Source organism: Arvicola amphibius, chromosome 2 (genome assembly GCF_903992535.2).
Source record: "Arvicola amphibius chromosome 2, mArvAmp1.2, whole genome shotgun sequence".
Lineage (NCBI taxonomy): Eukaryota > Metazoa > Chordata > Mammalia > Rodentia > Cricetidae > Arvicola > Arvicola amphibius.
The window spans coordinates 11,954,745-11,975,938 of record NC_052048.2 but is presented as its reverse complement, the minus strand read 5'-3'; the positions used below and the strand labels follow the sequence as shown (position 1 = coordinate 11,975,938).

At 38.1% G+C, this 21,194-nt stretch overlaps 1 long non-coding RNA gene across 1 annotated transcript; it reads left to right on the top strand.

Annotated features, from left to right (window-relative positions):
• Nucleotides 1–16,817: 16,817 nt before the first annotated feature.
• Nucleotides 16,818–20,761, top strand: LOC119808340. Its single transcript, XR_005284421.1, has 3 exons — nt 16,818–17,381; nt 18,647–18,878; nt 19,990–20,761. It is a non-coding gene; the product is annotated as an uncharacterized LOC119808340 (long non-coding RNA).
• The last annotated feature ends 433 nt before the right edge of the window (nt 20,762–21,194 follow it).

The window sequence follows — 21,194 nt, the reverse complement described above, 5'->3', positions numbered from 1 at the left end:
GCACTCACAGGTGTGTGTAATAGTGCATGTGCATGTCTATTTATAAACTGGCATACAACTACCTCAAAGGATAAAAAATCTTTCAAAAGTGAGACTTTAAGACATACAAACTTAACTATTTTCAAATTACAAAGCTCTAGTATTTAAAACACTGCTTCCTGACCACAATTTTTTTCTGAGTTGCTGCATTTTGTTTTGGTTGCCTGTGGGACATCAATTCTTTCATGATCTAACTCAGAACTACAACGTTCAGTAATGATTCTTCCCTGCCCCTCCAAGCTTTTGAAATCCTGCCTGTCTCCCACTTGAACTCTGCCAATAAAGACTTATTGTTTCTCCATGTATCAGTTGTCAGCACCAGGCCCCCGAATGTCTTCCTCAATTACTTCTTTAGACTCTTAATCAACGAGTCCTGGTGACCTACTGTTTTTCCATTTAGCCCAGATTTCAGTACCACTCAATACTAGTCGCTATTCTCTTTTTAAGTGTAGGTTTGGAGTATTTTTTCTCAAATGCTTTTTCCTTCATATTCTTTAAAAGTGTAATTTCCTTGGTTTCATGCATTCCCTTCTATCTTAATCTCTACACCATTTTAATGGTCTTCCTGAAATGAAAAATCTAGTATGCTCCTCTTTAGTTTAGAGAAGGTATCAATAATTTTAATCTGTGCTGACAGTACAATATAAACTTTGAAAACCTTTACCTGATTTTTATCTGATCTACCTTTTATCCCTCTGATATACACTTTTTCTTTACTATTTTCATAAAATATTTTATTTCCACAAGTGTGTCACATTTTTCCTTTGTATTAGTATGTATTGTTCCCTACATGGAATACTTTGCCCTCCTTTTCTCCTGGGTCGCTTCCGACATTTTGTTTAACACAAGGTATCCTCTTCTCTAAGGAACATTCTGTTTTCTCCAAACTACATTGGTTTCTAAATGTCTAGGCAAACAGTTGGTTCATCTCTCACTCATCGCGTGACAGTAATTTCCTTGTATCTTCCATTGGAATGCTAACTTCTTGCTATCTAGACCTGAGTTTTCTTTCAGTCCTCAGTTCCTTTGACTTCTCAAATCCATTCAGCTAATCTCAAGTGAGAGATCACTATGTGCCATGGAATCTTCCGCTCATTGATTAGAATAGGCTATGAATGGATCAAATCAACTGTTTCTAGGCTCTGGTAATCACCCTTGTTTAGCAGTGGTCCATGTGTATTATCAGTCATCACTTCTGGGAGATGTTGGGTTATCCATAGCTCTATCAGACAAGAACAACTAGAACATTTGTGTGAAACCTTCACTACTATGCCTTATGATCTCTTCCCTTGGTTGAAATTAGCCAGTGTCTTTTTACTATAGTGAAATGGAACCATGAGCATTGACACTTTAAGTCTGTTGGTAAACCTTCTAATAAATGATAAACCTGAGGTAACCTTGCGATCATCCGATCTTGAAGTCCTTGTCCAACACTGGAATAGTCTTGAGAACTCCATCAAGCTGAGAATGTAAGGGCCACTCCAAGCCTTTGTGAATGTCACATCTCTCACAACATGCTTCTCTGTAAGGGTAGACGGAGATTGTCATTAAAATTGTGAGTTATCTTACTGTCTTGCTCAAAAGTCATTGGTCATTCTCTGTTTACAGGATCAATTCCAAACTTGTTATTATAGATCACAATGAATGTACCCAATGTAGCCTTTTCAGAGACCATTTTCTCTAATTATGCACCAGCCACAGGCTAACTGACCCTGCTTGACCTTCCAAACATTCATTTATCTTAGTGATTCTCATTTTGTTCTGCCATTTTCCCCTAATATTTTTTCAGTTTCTCCCCACCTAACATGTTCTTACATGCCCACAATGGTCTCCACAGAGCTATGTCCTAGGCCACCAAATTTTGAATAATTTAGGTTGTCATTACCATCTTCTTGATCATAGGGCCCAAACTTTGGACCCCACTCATAATTCAGGAAGAAAACCAAAGTAGTTGTTTTTGATATTGGTCAATCCTTTTATCACTGAAAGGAAAGTCACTGAAACTAGCTCATTGGCCTGCATTGCCTTGACTTTAGCAGACCAGTCTTATGTCAACCACTGAATAATCGTCTAATCAGGGTGACAGTTAGGTTTGTGTACTTTCATCTACAGACCAATTAATCTGGTCCTAGGTTACTGTCCCCAAATGCCTCAGTTCCTCTTGTGGTTCCAAGATAAGGCTCAGAAAAAGAAGAGACTACCTAATACTGAATAAAATGATTATCTTGTTGGCATATTTTTGAATAAACCATTCCTAGTCCATCATGGAACTCTCCTATATATTACCTTCTCCACAGGAACTCTTTGCCCATATCACCCAAGACATAATGGGTATTTCTGGCTTAAAGATTATCTTATGAATTCCAGTAATGTGACAATTTCAATTAATATCCAATGACAGCCTAAATATTTATTTCAAAAATAACTAAATATGGCATTATTGTATAATTAAAAGAAAAGGAGAACTTTTTTTTATTTAAAAAAAGAAGAAGAGACTTCACTTGAGCAGACAGATCTCACAAAAACTTCTTTAAGAAACAAAAACTATGCTTGTATCAGATTGTGTCAGCAGGTTAACACCATTTCAGGCAGCAGAAATAGTATGTGCAGTGACCTTGAGCTGAAAAAAAAATGACTGGCACATTCAAGGACCTGAGTTTGTAGCAGCAGCATAGTGAGTGTGGCAGAGTTGCTCAACACAAGGTAAACAGCTTTTAGTGTTTGCTTTTACATTATCTCTCTTTTTGGATCAGCAATGTAGTTTATGTGCATTGCAGTTAATTTTGAAAAACATTAAAAAATCCCAAGTGAATATAGTCAACCTGGGTTTCATGGATTTCGTCATTTTTTGACATGGCAAACAGGATACTCCCTACAGTACTCTGATTGGAGGGAGTGTTGCAAGACTGATGATATTGCGGAATCTCCTGGTGATTGGCAGGATATGAGAACTGTAGACTCTGAGGGAACAAAGGAAAACAAGACAAATGTGACACAGAATCCATCAAATGGGTTTATTGCTTCTGTTTTTTTTTTCCTGTAAAATTTGCTATAAATGAAGAGATCAGGGAGAAAATAAACAATAGGGGAAATATATTTTGTGTGCTCCAACTTTGCTAACTCAGATTTCCACCTGTCTTCATCTGCAGCTATGTCTATACTGATGGGTCAAGATAATTTGCCAGAGACAAAAGATTTCCAGCACATTGACTGGTAATTATTTTCTTAATAGCTGTGAAGTTAAGGACCATTATAAGGCAAATCAAAAGTTACTACAATCAGCCTAGGTGATACCTGCCTGTTTTGTACAGTAGGTCCAGAAAATCCTGTAGTTTTTTTTTTTTAAACTGAAATCCAGGATATCTGATTATCCAAAATCTACTATCTTCACATATTACGCATCTACTATTGACTATTACATCTCAAATTAATTATTTTATACATACCTGGCATACATATTAGAGCTTTTACATTTTTATATAAGAAGCAATATTAATGTTTTTTTTTAAAAGGACTACTATTCACCAAATACTGAGAAAGTATAGAAAAGCACAAAAGTGAGAAAGTGCAAATGAAGCTATTTAAAGGAACATTAAAATAAAATATTAAAATTATTAATATATTATTAGGCTAAATTTATGTACTAGCTAAACAAGTAGTTGTTAAGTAAGTAGGATCAGCTAGATATCTGTCTAGGCACTGTGCTGTCGAAGCCTATAAACAAAAATTGTCTTATGAAAAGTACATTATGGTGAGAAAACAGGGCCAATAAATAACAGATCTATTAAATAGTAAATTATATCATATAAAGGGGTGCATTCTACAGGGAAAACAGGGTAGAATTATTAACAGGCAATTCGTCAAGTTCTAAATACTCAGTAAAGGTAGACTATATTGAGAAGATGACACTTGAAGAAAACTTGGAGAAAGCAATTAGTTATGTCTGAGGGAAGAAATATTTCTATCAAAGAACAACTAAAAAGCTTACGATGAGAATATGCTTGGTATGTTGGTGAAGCAGAGGAAAAAGCAGCATAGCCAGTTTGAAAGCAGTAAGGAGTGGAGGGAACTTGGAGAGAGCAAGGTCCCTGAAGGCACTGTGTATGAATCTGCAAAAACTTGGACTCAATTGGAGGTCATTTGAAGAAACAAAGGAAGGCTTGAACGTGAGGTACAGCATAGAATGGCTTATGACAAAACCATCACTCTGCTTCTAAGTTGAAAAAAAAGATTTTAAGGAATAAGACATGAAGGACACAAGGAAACCAGCTAGACAGCATGATATTTGGTTGTATGTGTAAACTATATCATTTAGTTGCTAATTAAAAACCTAATTTAGGTATAGTGGAGGTACCTTGTATATGTAGTTCACACCCATCGCTAAGTTTAGCAAAATGTAGTTACCTTTGATGAGCTGGTAGGCTTGCTGGTGGCCATGTCAGAGGAGCAGCCTGTGACAATTGAAGTTCAAGGTGTTATTCCACAAGGAGAAAACTCTTTCATGTGTGCATCTTGCTTTGGCAAGACCATGGTACTACAGACCGTAGATTGACTTTTCTTCTCTGGTGCCTTTACATGTTTGCTATTGCTAAGGGTATGTGGAGATCCCCCTGCCTGTATGTAATCTGTTAATCTCATAGAGACATCCTGTTCTACTGAATATTTTTATCTCTGGATTGTCAAGATGATTCTTTCCCAAGCTGCACTAATTGATAATAATAATGATTCCTTACACAGAGTTTTGAAAAATAAAAATAAATACAAGGAAATGTTATGCAGCCAGGGCCTGTGAGTTTCACCTAAGGAACTATATTGATTGTAGCTCAAGTTAATGATTAACAACTGAGTCCCAGTAGCCCAGATAGTTTAAATTCTTTTAACCTTAATGCTGTGAGGTGATGTTTGAAAATACATCACAGCTGAAACAAAGCTTTGAAAATAAAGTTAGACTAAGAAGTTTTTGTTAAATAGCTTGAGGGGAAAAACCCAAGTAGACAATCTAAATGTTTGGAAAGGCACATAGTTGAATGGGAAACTCTTTAAGGTTAGGGAACCAGAACAATGCAGCAATTATTACTCCTAACATACTTTTCTTGTTAGGTTTGGTTGGTTGCTTGATGATCAAAGGTGATGACTAATTGCTTATACCTATTTCTGCCCTCGATCTCTCTCTCTCTCTCTCTCTCTCGCTCTCTCTCTCTCTCTAAATATATATACCCATATATATGTGTGTATATATATATATGTACATATATATGTGTGTATATATATGTATGTACATATATATGTGTGTATATATATGTATGTGTGTATATTCTTACTGAGTATGTACCCTAAAGATTTAAATTAGAACAGACTGATTCTTTTGCATATATAAAAGTTTAGGTTTTTGATTCCATATAAGATCACCTTTCAAGATAAGTAATAAAGTAATTAGTCCTTTCTTTGTAACTGTAAAATACAGCTTTTAAGTCAATGACCCAACTAATAAGAATACCTTGCTTTCCCACACAGTTAATCTATAAAATGTTGCTTGGTTATGAATGTATCTGGGTTTATGAAATAATTTGTTTTTCACCTGTAGTAAATAAAATGTTTAATCATATAAGTATTATGGAAAACATGCTGGTTTTTTTTTTACTATTTGTTTTTTATTCATTACAATCATTCACTTGAAAAACAGAATGTAACCACACTCTAATTTTTATTTTGTTTGAAAAGATTTTATTGGGGTTTATAAGCTTTAGAAAACATATGCAGTAGAAAGGACGAAAGAAAGACTAGAGAAAGAACAGAAGAACTGAGAGTAAGGAAGAAAGTCATACAGAGTGTGTGTGAACATCTTTTTCTCTAACCACCTCAGATAGAAAAAGTCTTAGCTTACAGTGACTCTGTAGATTTCCTCCAGGATCCTGTGCTGCTGGAGGCAGTATAGGCTCATCCATTATTTGTGTGTATACAAATGTATATACTTATAAACACACACACATATTATAGGTTTAGGCATATGTGTCTACATACATATGTATTTACATCCACGTGCATCTGTATGTATAGCCTATTGGTTCTATTTTTCCATAAAACCCAGACTGATAAAGAAGATGTTCCAAGTTAGATAAAAAGAGGATCATCAGTAAGGTAGTAATGTAGATACAGTAAATCATTTATTCTGGAGCATTAGAGTAAATGTGAGATAAAGAACTCAAGGAAAGTCGCAACAGACTTCTGAGCAAATGATGTTCCACAAGGCAGAACACAGGGAAATAACCTAGTTAGAGGTGATTCTGATAACTATAATTCTCTCAATTGAATTGAAAAATAAGTATTTGTATATGCTCAGGGGAGATATGCTTGTACTCCTCTCCAAAAGGATGTGGGTTTGGAGAAATTCATTATGCATCTCAGTTTTCACAACTGAAAAGATAGTTTAGTAATTACTGGCTTTTAGGTTGATGGATTTAAAAGTGCTAAAACATACATATTGTTCAGCACAAAGCCTGTTGACAAGTTTTTATTAAACATCCTTAAAATACAGCTTGTGTAAGTCCATTTTTAAGACCAAATTTTGCAGAGTACACACACTGCTGAGGAACTAAATGTTAATAGACGAGGACACCTACATGCTATAGGGGTAAAAATTGCCTTTGGTAAGGGAACTCATACTTTCTTTTGGTGAGATAGAGGCTTCAGTTGAGAGCAAGTCTCAAAGAGAAATAACAGTAATTTAACCTAGCAGTCTAACTGGGATAATAGATATGTTAGCTACATGTCTAATTGCTGTGACAGAGAAAAATAAAGAAAACACAAAAACACCATCCTAAGGAAGGGAGTGTGTGTTTGGTCTCCTAACTTCAAGCTACAGTTCATCACTGAGAGGAAATCTTAACAACAGGAGTAGGAGCTGACTGGTCACATTGCAATCACCATCCGCAACTAGAGAGAAAGTACTGTGGGTGCTCACCTCACCCACACTGAAGTAAATCTTCCCACCTCCGTCAACCTAACCTAGAAAATCCCTCAAAAAATGTCTAACTGCTTGTCTCCAAGGAGATTCTAGATGCTTCCAAGTTGACAATCAACATAAACTATAGCACTCTGTAACTGGTAAAGAACTATTTCTGGATTTGTCTGTGAAGATGTTTCTAGAAAAGTTTAGCAATGTGCCCATTTGAGTAATTAAGATCATCCTCACTAGTGGAACATGTGTAAGGCATTGCTCAGTCCGCTAAGAATCTGTATGAGATTTTTGTCTTTTTTCCGTTCCAACAAAGATGTATATATATATATATATATATATATATATATATATATATATTTCTCTTAAAGTTCTCCTTGTTAGCTTCTCTTGTGTTATGGACTATATATGCTTCTTATCCTTTGCTGTATAGCTAGTATCCACTTACGAGTGAGTCCATACCATGCTCATCTTTCTGGGTCTGGGTTACTTCACTCAGAATGTTTTTTTTTTTCCTAGTTCCATCCATTTACATGGAAATTTCAAGATGTTATTGGGTTTTTTTTTTAGACTCTGAACAGTACACCACTGTGTAAATGTGCCATATTTTCTTTATCAATTCTTTGGTTGAGGGGCATCAAGGTTATTTCCAGGTTCTGGCTATTACAAATAATGCTGCTATGCACATAGTTGAACAAATGTCCTTGTAGTATGGTTTAACATCCTTTGGGTACATGCGTCAGAGTGATATTGCTAGGTCCTGAGGTAGGTAGATTTCTAATTTTCTGAGAAATTGCCATACTTGTGGTGAACCCCCCTGGCCAGCAGGGAAGAACAACCACCGAGTCGAGGATTCTTCTCAAATCACGCTTTATTGGAGCCTCTTGGTTGAAGGGAGAGCAGAAAGCGAAGGGCGCAGAGCACTAAACGGCAGCCGCTTATATAGGGAGAGCAGACACGGGTCGTGCCTGGATTGGCTACTCGCTTGTCTTTCGATGCCCCCTGCCATGGGATTGGCCAAGATTACTGAGCACTACTGTGCATGCCAGAGGTTCCGTCTACAGCCTTGCCTAAGATGGAGTTGTTTACTCGGTGGTGCAGGGGCTCGGCGCCATTTTGTAATGGCGGCCAGCAAATCAGCTCCCTGCACATACTAATTTCCAGAGTGGTTGTACAAGTTTGCATTCCCACCAGCAATGGATGAGTGTCCCCCTTACTATGCATCCTCCCCACTGTCAGTCTAGGATTGATCACTACTGCTTGTGCTGGCTTTTTGGAACCTATTCTATATGGAGGGATACCTTGCTCAGTTTAGATATAGTGGGGAGGGCTTTGGACCTTCCCCAAAGCAATGTACCTTACCCTCTCTGAGTAGTGGATGGGGCACAGGATGAGAGGAAAAGGTGAAGGGAATGGGAGGAGGGGAATGAGTAGGAACTGGGATTGGTATGTAAAATGAAAAAAAAAGATTGGGTTTTTTTTGTTTCTTTTTTTAATTAAAAAATCAATGCAAAAAAATGAATCTGTGTGAGATTAAAAAAAGAAACAGAGGAATGAGGTAATGAATAATTGCCATTTCGTCCCTGTGCTTGGATATCAGTGTTCTTAGTTTAGGTGCCTTTGGAGTGAGAACAAGATGGACATCATCCTTCCATCCTCAGTTTTCAAGCCTTTGGCATCAGACTGAAATTCTTCACCATCTCACCGCCTTACCTAGGACTTAAAGATAGCCTTAAAGAGAAGGCTATATGAGTTCTTGTAAGGCTGGGAAAGTTACTCAGAGGTGAAGCTAATCTTTGACATTCCATCAATGCCTTAAAATTAACACTTTGCACCCAAACAATAACCTGGTACCTTTACTTCTTAAGATCTGGTTACTATCAGGGAAGTTATTACTTTCAAATATAGACCCATCTCTAAGAATTAGAAGAGCTATTTAATAATACTGAGAAAGACAGTCGGATTAAGATCTGTCAGGATCAGTGATGCTAAACCACTTACAAGGAGATGTTCATAGTGTTTATTAAGATTGGGGGACAATGTAATCCTGGAATAATTTAAGTACCAGCCTTCTAAATAACCCAACTGAAGTTTGGGAAAATTTACTATGATACTGCATTTTGGCCTTTCTTGGAGGGCGAAAGTCAGTCTGTGCAGGTGTCTTCTAGGTTTTGAAAGGCATTTGGCATCAGACAGAATGGTTGTGTCCAATCCCTACTCAGCTGCTGTGTAAAAGGAAATAGGTGGGGGCTGAAGGCATAACCTAAGGGTTTAAACTCGTACTTATGAACAAGAACCTGCACACATGATGTCAGTGATGTGATTAATCATTCCCTGGAACAGAGAGAAGTTTCTTCAGGTTGAAATTTTGATTTATGTGTGCTCCTGCATTATCTCCTAAACCCTAGCCACTTGCCAGCATGCACACTATAATGAGTTTGGCATTTGTGTAGGGCTTTCAACATTAAATAATGAATCCCTTTGGAATACCCCAGTACTGCTATATTCTACCCACATTTTAAGTGGGTAAAATGAAGACAGTACATAACTTCACTGTGTGCACATATTAAGTTATTAGAGTAGGAAAAATTGTGTTTGAATATTTTATTATGGAATCATTAAACATGTTTGATAGAATTCTCTGTGCATATTCTTCTGTGCATAGATGCACAGAATTGAGGAGTCCTGACTCAAAAAAAGTAGGAGGGTAGGTAAAACTCTATGGTTTTGCTTTTCATTTTTATTCATTTTGGATTCATTTCATTTTATTTTTTGCTGTAAAAAGTTTTACAGCTAGTGGTTACCTGCCCACTGGGGCGTGGCCTCTTATACTATATAAGCCAATGTAGAGCATGCGTCTGCTCTCTTTCTAGCCTCTCTGTTCTGGTTGTGGATTTTGTTTTCTGATCTCCATTCAAGTAGAGAATTCTGATTTGTGAGTCTACCCCTAAATAAATAACCATATATTTCTCAGTTCTGAGCTAGTGTGAGATTTCTTTTAAGCATCCTTCCACAATTTTTAGTGTGTGTACTTATGTGTGTATTTGTATGTGTGTGTGTGTGTGTGTGTGAGAGAGAGAGAGAGAGAGAGAGAGAGAGAGAGAGAGAGAGAGAGAGAAACAGAGAATAGTTGGGTGTGTATATGCACATGTGTAAGTACCCACTGAGTACAAAAAGTCCTACTGAAGCCAGCAGAGGGCATCAGATCCCTAGGAGCTGAAGATACTAGCAGCTCTGAGTTTCCTCATTTGGGTCCTGGGACCAGAATTCCATCACTCTGGAAGAGCAGCAAGTGCTTTTAAACAGCATATCAACTCTGTTTTGCTAGCTCGTTTTTATTTATTTTTTATTGTTTTTTATTCTGTTTATTAACAAAACAAATTAGCTAGTGTTTCTATCACTCAATGCATAATGTGGTTAACCATTGTCTTGAAGTCCGATCAATCATACTTACTCAAAGACTGACTGCCTTTTAATGTGTTTCACAGTTTATCTGTGAGTTTGTGAGCTTAAACTTAATTCTTTAAAATTCCAATATAACCTAACATTAGAATATATTCTATTTTGTTCATAAAAGCATATCATTGAGAATAGAGTAAAATTTACCCTACTATTAAAAAATAGGTCTTAGAAAACACTGTTTGGGTTTTTGAGCAAATACAAGTGGAGATATCATTTTGTCTAAAATACTACAAAATTATGCTTTAAGTCAAAATGTTCTAGCCACAATCTCTGTGACGATGGCTACTGAAGAGACTTTAAATACATTTTCTTGTAAGCTGTTTGTAAATTGCTAACCTACTTAGAAGTATAAAAAGCAGAAAGTTGTAGGTATAACAGTTAGTATATAGAACATGAGTCTTTTTAAATAGAGGAAATACATGTTTATATTTTTATAACTGTATTACTGATGTAGGTATATATAAGTACTGCTGCTACATATAAGTGTGCATTATGTTTCTACATGTGTATGAATACATAGATTTTACACACACACACACACAAACACACACACACATTCTTAGATGTTATTCTTATCTGCACTCACTCAAGATTGGGTAGAGAACAGAAAAGTGAGAATAGAAAATTTTAATTAGATGAAAATTGATTCTTTACAACTCTAACCCTAACCATAACCGTAATCATAACCAAATCACCAATTCAACTAGGCAAGTTAGACAATGAGTTCTGAGTATTCCCTGTCTCTACTCCCTGCCTTTCCACAAAGCTGGGGTTACAAGTGCCTGCCTTCATGTCAGAGGCAGGCACTTATAACATGTTCAGGTTTCTGTTATTCCTGGTTCCCACAGTAGTTAGATCCCAGAGAATCACACAGAAGGTCTACATAAGTTATAAACTGATTGGCACATTAGCTCAGGCTTCTTATTAACTCTCATAACTTATATTAACCCATTACTCTTATCAATGTTAGCCACGTGGCTCAGTACCCTTTTCAGTGGGGTAGGTCACATCCTGCTTCTTCAATTTCAGGGCAGGACTGTGGGAAGAGTTTCCTTCTTCACAGAATACCTCTGTTCTCTTTGTCCCACCTCTACATTCTGTCGGGTTGTCCTGCCTATACTTCCTGTTTGGCTACTGGCCAATCAACATTTACTTAAAACATAATTGACAGAATACAGAATTGTCTTGTACCAGTTACTGACTGAGCCAAAAATAAACAGAAAAAAATGGGAATAAGAGAAGACCAAAATAACGCACACATGCGTGTGTGTTTGTGTGTGTGTGTGTGCAGGCCAGACATTAATCATTGAACTTAAAGCTCCATGGATAGTTGGCCAGTGAGTTTCCAGATTCTGACTATCTCCTCCCACCATATGATGGATATACAGGCACCTTTCTCCTTAGCTAGATTTTTAGGTAAGTTCTTGGCATCTGGATTCTGTTTTCCTGCATCTGTGGCAGCATTCAATTGACTGATCTGTGTCTCCAGCTCAAAGGAAAGAAAAACCTACTTTTAAAGAAGATTGTTAAAACTGAGTATGTCGGAAGATTGGTCTAATTATTAGAAAAGCAAGAATTCCTAATGAAATATTATTGGGATCTAAGTAGAGACATATTACCAGAGCTTAAAAATATTGAAGAGATTAGAATAATATTAATGGCCTTTGAGCAATAAGTATACACATTCAAATAGACACATTTTTGTAGAAACATAATCATTTAAATTGACTCCTGAAGGAAGAAAATATATAAGAAGCATGTACATAGATGTTAAGATATTAAGACATTAATCAAAAGTCTTCCTACAAATATTTCAGACATTCAATGAAGAAATAATGCTATCTTCTCAAACTCTTTCTGAGAATAAAAATCTAAAGAGAACACTCCTCAACTCGCTCTGTGAGGTTATTATAACCTTGACAAAAATTTTGCCAGCATATTTCAGGAAAACTGAAAAAAAAAACATGGCACTTTGACTTGCAAAAATAGTCACAGAAATGTTCAACTAAATACTACCAGATGAAATCTAGAAATACAGAGCGAATAATTACTCTCTTCAGTGAAAGACTTGAGGAGTACTCTAATTTTGTCAGGACCTACCTAGCCACTGGGACTAGTGTAGTCCATACAAGTTTAAAAGTTTCCCAACCATACTGCCTTAATTGCAGACCCCAGCAACATGCAAAGAAGGCAGGTCCCAAGCCTTTTTAGCTCATAGTTCTTACCAACTGGCTACATATTCAAGGGTCCCCTTAAACGTTCTCTGTTGGACATCTAGGTGAAATCAGGAAAGTGTGCATGTTCTAGTCATTTGTAAAGCACAGTGACAGGAGTTGGGGAGGAGTAGAGAAGTTCACGTCATTAACCAATCAACGCAATAATAGACTAGAAAAAATATTAAGTTTTTAAAGAGTTGCATGAAAAAAAAATCTTCCTCTTCCATTTTGAGAAATCCAGTGTCTACTTGGGATAATTCTCTCAGTACAACAGAATCCAGTCTGAGTCATTCTAGTTCCCTCCCTGAGCCATGTATGATGGATCCATATGGCTACTAGGCTCTGAACTTTGGTCTAGCCCTTTCTCCTCCTCCTTTCCCTCACAACAGATGCTGCTCTGGATTTGGTCTTTTTTTGTCTGTCATCCAGACCATTGCTTTGTTGTTGTGGCTCTGCTTTCCTTTAATGTTCCTCATCTTCATTTCAGTTTCTTAATTACAAACACATGAATCTGTTCACATTCTACACATGAATCAATTATCCTTGTTTACAAGGGAACTAGATCAGGTTAGTTAGTATTTCATTGTTGCTGGTTCCCTTTCTTAATTTTAAGAAGCAAAACCTCTATTTCTAACCTAAAACAAGCCAGAGAGAGGGAGAGAGAGAGAGAGAGAGAGAGAGAGAGAGAGAGAGAGAGAGAGAGACACAGAGAGAGAGACAGAGAGAGACAGAGAGACAGAGAGAGAGACAGAGAGACAGAGAGAGAGACAGAGAGAGAGAGAGAAATGGGGAGAGAATTTAATGTTAATGTTACTCAAGCATAGCTCTAAATATCATTTATGCTCTTCTAGTGGATTCCCACTATTTCAGGACATTTTGTGGCCATAAGGTATGTAGATAGGTCATGTCAGTAAGTACACCCACATGGGAATTGAGCTCTTATGTGAAGCTGCTGTGCTCTGGAGTCTCTTTACTATGTCAGCTGTTTTCACAGCATATAAATATCATATTTTAAAAATACCTTGATAAACAATGCAGTAGGTTTCCCTTGCACTGTTTCTCCAATTTTCCAACATGTACTTAATTAACATCTGATCTTATTGCTCACAGCTAACATTCCCAGTGTTCAAGCTTTCTTAGTTATCTACCCTATTTGTAGTGATTTCAGTGTTGCATTTTAAATGATAAAGCATTTGATTATATACAGGGAAAGAGTGAAGTTTTTGGAAGTTGTTTGTAGAAGTGACACACAGAATTATCTATGAAGTACATTAAGCAAATCAGGGTTACATTTATTTTTAAGATGAAAATATGGGAATTAATTCACTGAACACCCCCATGGGAAGTTACCATATGTCATAGGTGCCAAATTAGAAATCTCCAGGTTATAAGATCATAAAGCCTGGAGGAATATGTATCTGTATGTTTACTTAATATCTAACAGCATGTGAAATTTATTTATTAATATGCCTGCAGGTTTCTCTCTAATCCCACTTCTCAAAGATGCACACAGAGAGATAGAAAGCCAGGAGGGGGTGAATTGCCCTGGAACTCTTTCCATCTAAGCTGAAAAACATGGCTATAATGGGAAAAGCAAAACTTGTTTTCTTTTTGACCTTGAACATTTATACAGGCCCAAAGTAAAATATGTGATTGAATTCAAAGCCTTTATCTCCTATGACATCTTCCTTGCAAAAACTTGGACCAATATAAGTCAACACTCTTTGATTAAAATTTGCCCATAGTCCATTTTATCAACTCTTCAATTATAGCTTATGTATATTTCTTTTTTTCTTTGGAATGTTCTACATTGATAGAGATCTAGTGGTGAATTGTTTTAATACATGGAGCAAAGCAAAATGACAAATTGGAAGCTACTAAATACTTGTTAAGTCAGTTTAATAATTTTAAACCAATTATGCTTATACTTGTGAAAACTTGAAGCTGGTAAAACTAGTTGGTAAAGATGACTATAATGAAAAGAAAGGCAAACATGTATAAGTTTCACAATGGATTTTTACAAAGTATTTTATTTCACAAAGAAACTACATTACATGATTGTATTAAAAGTATGACTATCTCCATCCATCACCAGGTGAAGGTTCTCACTTAGAATAGTGTTTTCTATTTTCATCCATTTGCATGCAAAATTCAAGATGTCATTGTTTTTTATCGCTGAGTAGTATTCTAATATGTATATATTCCACAATTTCTTCATCCATTCTTCCACTGAATGGAGATAGAGACAGAGCCCCACATTGGAGAACCGGACTGAGCTCCCAAGGACCTGATGAGGAGCAGAAAGAGGGAGAACATGAGAAAGAAAGTTAGTACCGTGAGGGGTGCGTTCACCCACTGAGACGGTGGGACAGAACTAACGGGAGATCACCAAGACCACTTGAAATAGGACTGATGGAACATGCAACCAAACCGGACTCTCTGAATGTGGCTGATGGTGTGGCTGACGGTGGAGGCTGACTGAGAAACCAAGGACAATGGCGATGGGCTTGGACTCTACAGCATGGACGGCCTCTGTGTGAGCCTTGTCAGTTTGGTTGAGCACCTTCCTGGACCTGGGGGGAGTTGGGAGGAACTTGGACTTAACGTAGGGTAGGGAACCCTGTTGGCTCTTTGGTGTGGAGAGGGAGGGAGTGGGGGTTTGGGTGGAAGGGAGGGGAGGGAAGGGGGAAGAGGAGGAGAGGAGATGGAAATTTTTAAAATATTAAATAAAAAAAGTATGGTTACCTAGTATAATTTTTGTCTGAACAAAATAAAGTGAAAATTGGAGAAATTGTCTGAATAACTTAAACTGAAGCACATTTGTTTCAATTTCAAATTGATTAGAACTTAACTATGCTGTAGGAACTCCTACTGCCAGTAGCCTTTAAGTTACCGACCCACTTGGGCGTGGCCTCTTATACTATATATGCTGATGTAAAGCACACTTCCAGCCTCTTTTCTGGCTGCAGGATTTGATTGCTCTTCCCCGTTCCAGTAGAGGATTGTGTTTGAGTCTCTCCCTAAGTAAATAACTCAATCCTGAGTTAGTGTAGGATTTCTTTTAAGCATCCTTCTTCATAACTATTGATTTGGCTAGAACTATCCAATGATTGCTTTGGTCTTGTACTTCATTTGGAATGCGTGGACTTAGCAGCACTCAAAGGTTGAGGCTATAAAAGCTGGGCTGCATGCGCAGCAGCACATCAGAGATTTGAGCTGTACTTTGCAAGTATGCCAGAAGTACTGCTCATATCTAGCATTTTCTCAACTCCAAAGGAAGGACAAGCAAGGACACTAAGAGAGGCAATTCTCCAATTCAGATCTTATTATCGCTGTAAATATATATCCTGTTTTATTCTTTGATTGTTTTACAAATATCTGAATATCTTGCACAAAAGTCCCTCCCTAACATGACTTTGCTCTAAAATAAAGAAATGGTCCTGGCATGCTGGCACACATCTTTAATCCTAGCAGTCAGGAGGCAGAGACAAATAGATTTCTATGAGTTCAAGAAGAGCCTGGTCTACAGAGTGAGTTCTCGGACAGTCAGGGATACCCAGAGAAACCCTGTTTAGAAAACCAGTCAATCAATAAACAAATAAAATGAAGTTTGTAACATGTGTTTTTATGGATTGGGGGCTTGCTTTTCATCTAGTGTTGAGAATCCAAAGTCAACTTTTAGAATGCCAGTTCAATTGTGTACAAAGTAAACTCACTCATACTAAGAAAGTGATCTAGAAGCTTCACAGAGCATTGGAACTTCTCCATTCAATGGTCAGAGAAATGACTAAGACTGGAGGGGATGGGTGGGATGTACGATTATCTGTCAGTAATCTTCATCAAATTTTGCTTGGTGATGATATACAGGGCTAAAATACTGAAGAAAAAAAAACTTAAAAGCAGGGTAGTTCAATTTATTAGTAGTTTTCAGCTCCACAGCAGGAGATTGGTTTTTGATGCTCTTGTAGGCAATGAGGCTTTTTTTACCTTTTTTAAAGGAAAAATTCAGAAACTATTACTCCAGTTTGAGGAGAGGAGAGTGCTGAGATTGGCACCTTTGAGCAGGGCTTTCCAAAACCTCACATTATGCAAACAGCATGTGACCATTTGCATGACCAAGGGGCAAAATGGGCAAGGCTGTTTGTTCCTTGCTGTGTGTGACTAGATTCTTCTCCCTGTCTGTGAATACTATTTCTCTTCCTCGAAGCTCACCTCCACAGCATAGTGGCTGGTCTCCAAGAAGAAGAAAAAAAGGAAACAGTGAAGAGAAAAAGGAAAGAAAAGGGAAATGTGAGAACAAAAATGGCAACAAAGGTATTCAGCATCATAACCCAAAGAGAAAGAATGTGATAGCTAATTCTTATTGCTACCCTTGCTGGATTAAGAAATGTCTGGAATACAGAATGTACTTGGGTGGATCTGTGAGTCCATTTCCAGAGAAGGACTGCTGACTAAGACGATCTACACTGAACTTTAGTGGACTGGGATGTCAAAGTGTGGAAAAGAAGGAGGTCAGCTGAGTTGCAGGATTCTGCCTTCTCACTTTCTTTGTCTTCTGTGATGTCCAGGAGAAGCTGCCTCGTGCTCCTGCCATACCCTCCTCACAAATTTACAGTGCCCTTGAAATTGCCTTCAAAGTAAACATTTCCTCCCTTATAAGAGTGTATTCAGGTATTTGGCAACATCAAAATCAATAGTCAGACATAAAGGTAAGTTTTTTAAAGAAGCAAAACAAAAAATCGTGGCTGCTATTAAAATCCAAATTTCATGAGAATTCGGAAGTGGGCAGATCTAATGGTTCAATAAACGTTGTCCTTTATACCTGTTAGGAAGGAGAGGGGAACATAGAAGTGATGTGGAGTTTACTATGTTATAGCGGAGGAGAACAATAAACTGCAAAGGGGAGCAAAGTCCTTTGGATGTTGAAAATCTGCCTGACTGTTTATATAATAGATATAAAGGCCCCAAGTGAGTATAAAGCAGATTAAGGCAATGACTTGAGAAGAGACAGTAGGATTGAAAAGATGAGGGACAAAGAGAAGTAGCTGGTAAAGCCGAATTAGGGTAATGAGAGAATATGGGATCAAATGCACATGTAGAAGGATTCACCTTGACATGTTGAAGAATGGACTTCCCTTTTAATAGAGATAATTGAGGAGGGTATTGATGTATGGAGAGGGAGACTTTGAAGAATGCTGGAGAAATGTGAGACCCTTCTCTCCTATTAGCTTGTGTTTTCTCTGTGAATGATGGTGATCACTCAACAATTCCTGGGGGGGGGGGGGGACAGGTGACCAGGTAGCAGGAGGGCAGGGTCAGATGAGTCTATCAATCATGTCCCCAGCATGGTGTTCAGCACTGGTCTAGGTGCTGCAGGGAATATAAAATATGCATGATGTGATTCCTGCCTCCAACAGGAAACACACATAATCACTTGCACAGATAAGAAGATTTTTATGCATTGAATGATTTTCTGAGGACAATAGCAACAGTACTGTGGAAGGATGGGTGGTACAAGAGCTGAGTTCACACAATATTTGGATAAAGAGAGGAACAGATTGTCAGGGGAAGCAGAGGCTGGCATGAAGACTGCTCACTCCCTGCTTGGTGGGAGATGATCAGATTGCAGAGGAAGTGAGTGATGAGGGAACGAAGGCAATGTGACTGGATAAATAGGAAGGAAGCAGAGTACAGCGTCTGCAGGAAGCATGGAGATGCATGAAGATTAATTAGGTATTTACATGCAGAATGGTGGAGAGCCTGGAGATAATAGAGGCTGAAATATAATAAGGCAGGAAACTGCTACAGCAAAGCAGATGTGGGGCTATGCAAGAGTGATGCTAGCCCCAGAATGGGGAGAAAGAGATGAGTCGGAGAGATTCTGAGGGGAGATTTGCTAAAATACTGTGACAGATTGGATATTGATGGGGAGGAAAGGAGGAGTCAAATGTGCTTTTAAAGTTTCGTTCTGCAGGACTGGAAAAAAAAGATGCTGGTGCCAAAATGAAACATCTGGGAAAACAGGACGTTTGGCGGCTTCTTTGAATTTAGGGGGACTGCAGTGAAGACTGTGAGGCAGTGTGGAGCACCTTGAGTCTACAGAAAAAGAATCATGGGCTTAGTCATTTGGATTATGACCAAGAAGTCATAAGTGAAGCCTTGGGAAAGAATGACCTTTACTGAGAAAGGACATGGAGAAACAGAGGGTGAGGAAATTTGAGCTTGATCCCCAGGAAGCATTTTGTGAGAAATAAAAAGCAAGAAGGGGAGTTTGGAAAGGAGGAAAAGATGAGGTTGGAGGACACTAGCTAGCAGAAAGATCCATGGGTTTTGAAGCAAGAATGAACTCTTCAGTGAGCAGTGGATTTAATTGTCATCAAGGCTTTTTGCATAAGGAGCTTTTATAAAATCCCAAAGAGTCTGACCAAAAGGACTTGAGTATAAACCCTTGAGATTTACTTTTAAGGAAATAAGATGTATGGAACAGAACAAAGGTACCAGGTAAATAGCCTTGGCTACTTCTGAAGAAGACTATGTCAGAATTTCTAACAGATTGAAAGAAGTGCTTTAGAAGACACCGCTACTATTAAAGGTGTCTTTACTAGGCCTTGGCAGACATTTCTAGGAACTTCCTTTCCTATTCTCTGTGTGCCTATGTGTGTGTACATCTGGTGTGAGTGTGTGTGTGTGTTTGTGCACATGAGTATATGGACACACACACTCACCTTTGCCTACGTGTATCTCTGTGTTCATGAACAAATAGATTTCATTATCCCATATAATATTTTGAGATGTTTAATGATAAAACATTCTTGAAGTTCTGCAATTAAAAATATAAAAATATCCTATGACTGCTCTGAAATAAACTAGGGTAATTTTAAAGCAGCATATTATTAACTCCCAATGTGTTAAAGAGCTGGCTATGGACTCATGTGCCTCTCAAATTTTGAATCTGTTTGCTAGTTAAGTGTGAGCTATTCAGCCTCTTTTATCTCTATTTAGCTCCTGTCAAAAAATTCTCTGACCTCTTCTGGGGTTAGTCAAAAGCAAGAATGGCACTGGTTAGTTTCTTAATTCCTATCTCAATGAGTCATTTAAAAACTCATGCCCCTATTTACACAGAAATTAAATTTCATGTTGCATAACCAACCAACCAACCAACCAACCAACCAATCTTATTGTGAACCCTGACTCTTACTGGGGGTAGAATACTTGCTAATTTCCTTGTGAACCCAATAGCTTTGTTTTCTATGAAATTGTAGTTTTAGGTCTATGTCAACTCATGATTTCGCTCTCTTCACATTTTCTAATCTGCAGAGTTGAACTCAGTGATGCTCCTTAGCTTCTGGTGCAATGAGATGGCTCAGCAGATGGTTTGGTCTTTGGTCGGCTGCTCGTCACTAGCATCAGTTCAGATCCTAGACAACTAGCTGTACTTTCCTGCAGGCATTGCCTACTGAAGAAACATGTTTCCTTGAGAGATACATTATACTTGGAAGCCCAATGCTTCTTCATCTTCATCTTCTCTGCGGCAAGTTCTTTCCCAGTCAAGAATCTCCTCTCATTTAACAAAGTGCTTTTCCCAGCTAACATGCATTTGCCATCTCAGGGACATGTGGCTGGCTTTGGCAACATTCTGAGGTTTACAGCTGTTTGAGGTGTGGTGAGGAGTCCCTTAGGAATTGACAGTTCAAACACAGAGCCATCCTACTCAGGTTTCCTAGTAGACACTTCTCTTCCAGGGAACACTTTTAAAATGTCAGCTCTACTTCTGAGTTTGTGAATTTATTTGAAGTCTGTCTTTTTTGTGGGTCAACAAGATAAAATTGTAGCCTACAAATAGTTACAAGTTTTCCAGGAAATTCTGGACATACTCAGGTGCAAAAACACTAATGCCATTGTTCTTTTCCCCTCCTCCTGAACTCATTCCTTCTTTTCAGTATCTAGCAGATCTGTCCAGCTTTAGAAGAAACACGGGGTATACATGAGCATACATATTCACTGAGACAATGGTACTGATCTAATGGAAGCTCACCAAGGCCAACTGGACTGAGACTGATGGAGCATGTGATCCAACCAGACTCTCTGAACATGGCTGACGAGGAGGGCTGACTGAGAAGCCAAGGGCAATGTACTGACTTTGTGGGAACTTAGTCTGTTTGGATCCTCACCTTCCTAGATCAGGATGGATGAGGGAGGAACTTGGACTTCCCACAGGGCAGGGAACCCTAATGCTCCTTGGACTAGAGAGGGAGGGGGAGGAGGGAGGAAAAAAGGGGTAGGGAAATGGGGGAAGGGAAATGGGAGGAGGGGAGGAGGTGAAAATTTGTAAAATTATGTAATTTAATAAAAAATGCAAATATAAAAAATTGCCTTTTGCCTGGGTCTGCTGTAAGTGGGATGTGCAGATGGCTTGATACCATAGCATTCAGTTTGTCACTTTTCTTTTAATACTACCAGATGGACTAACTTAATAATTGCCTGTCAAGAGGCTCAAGTAAGGCTTAGAACAAGGGTTTCTG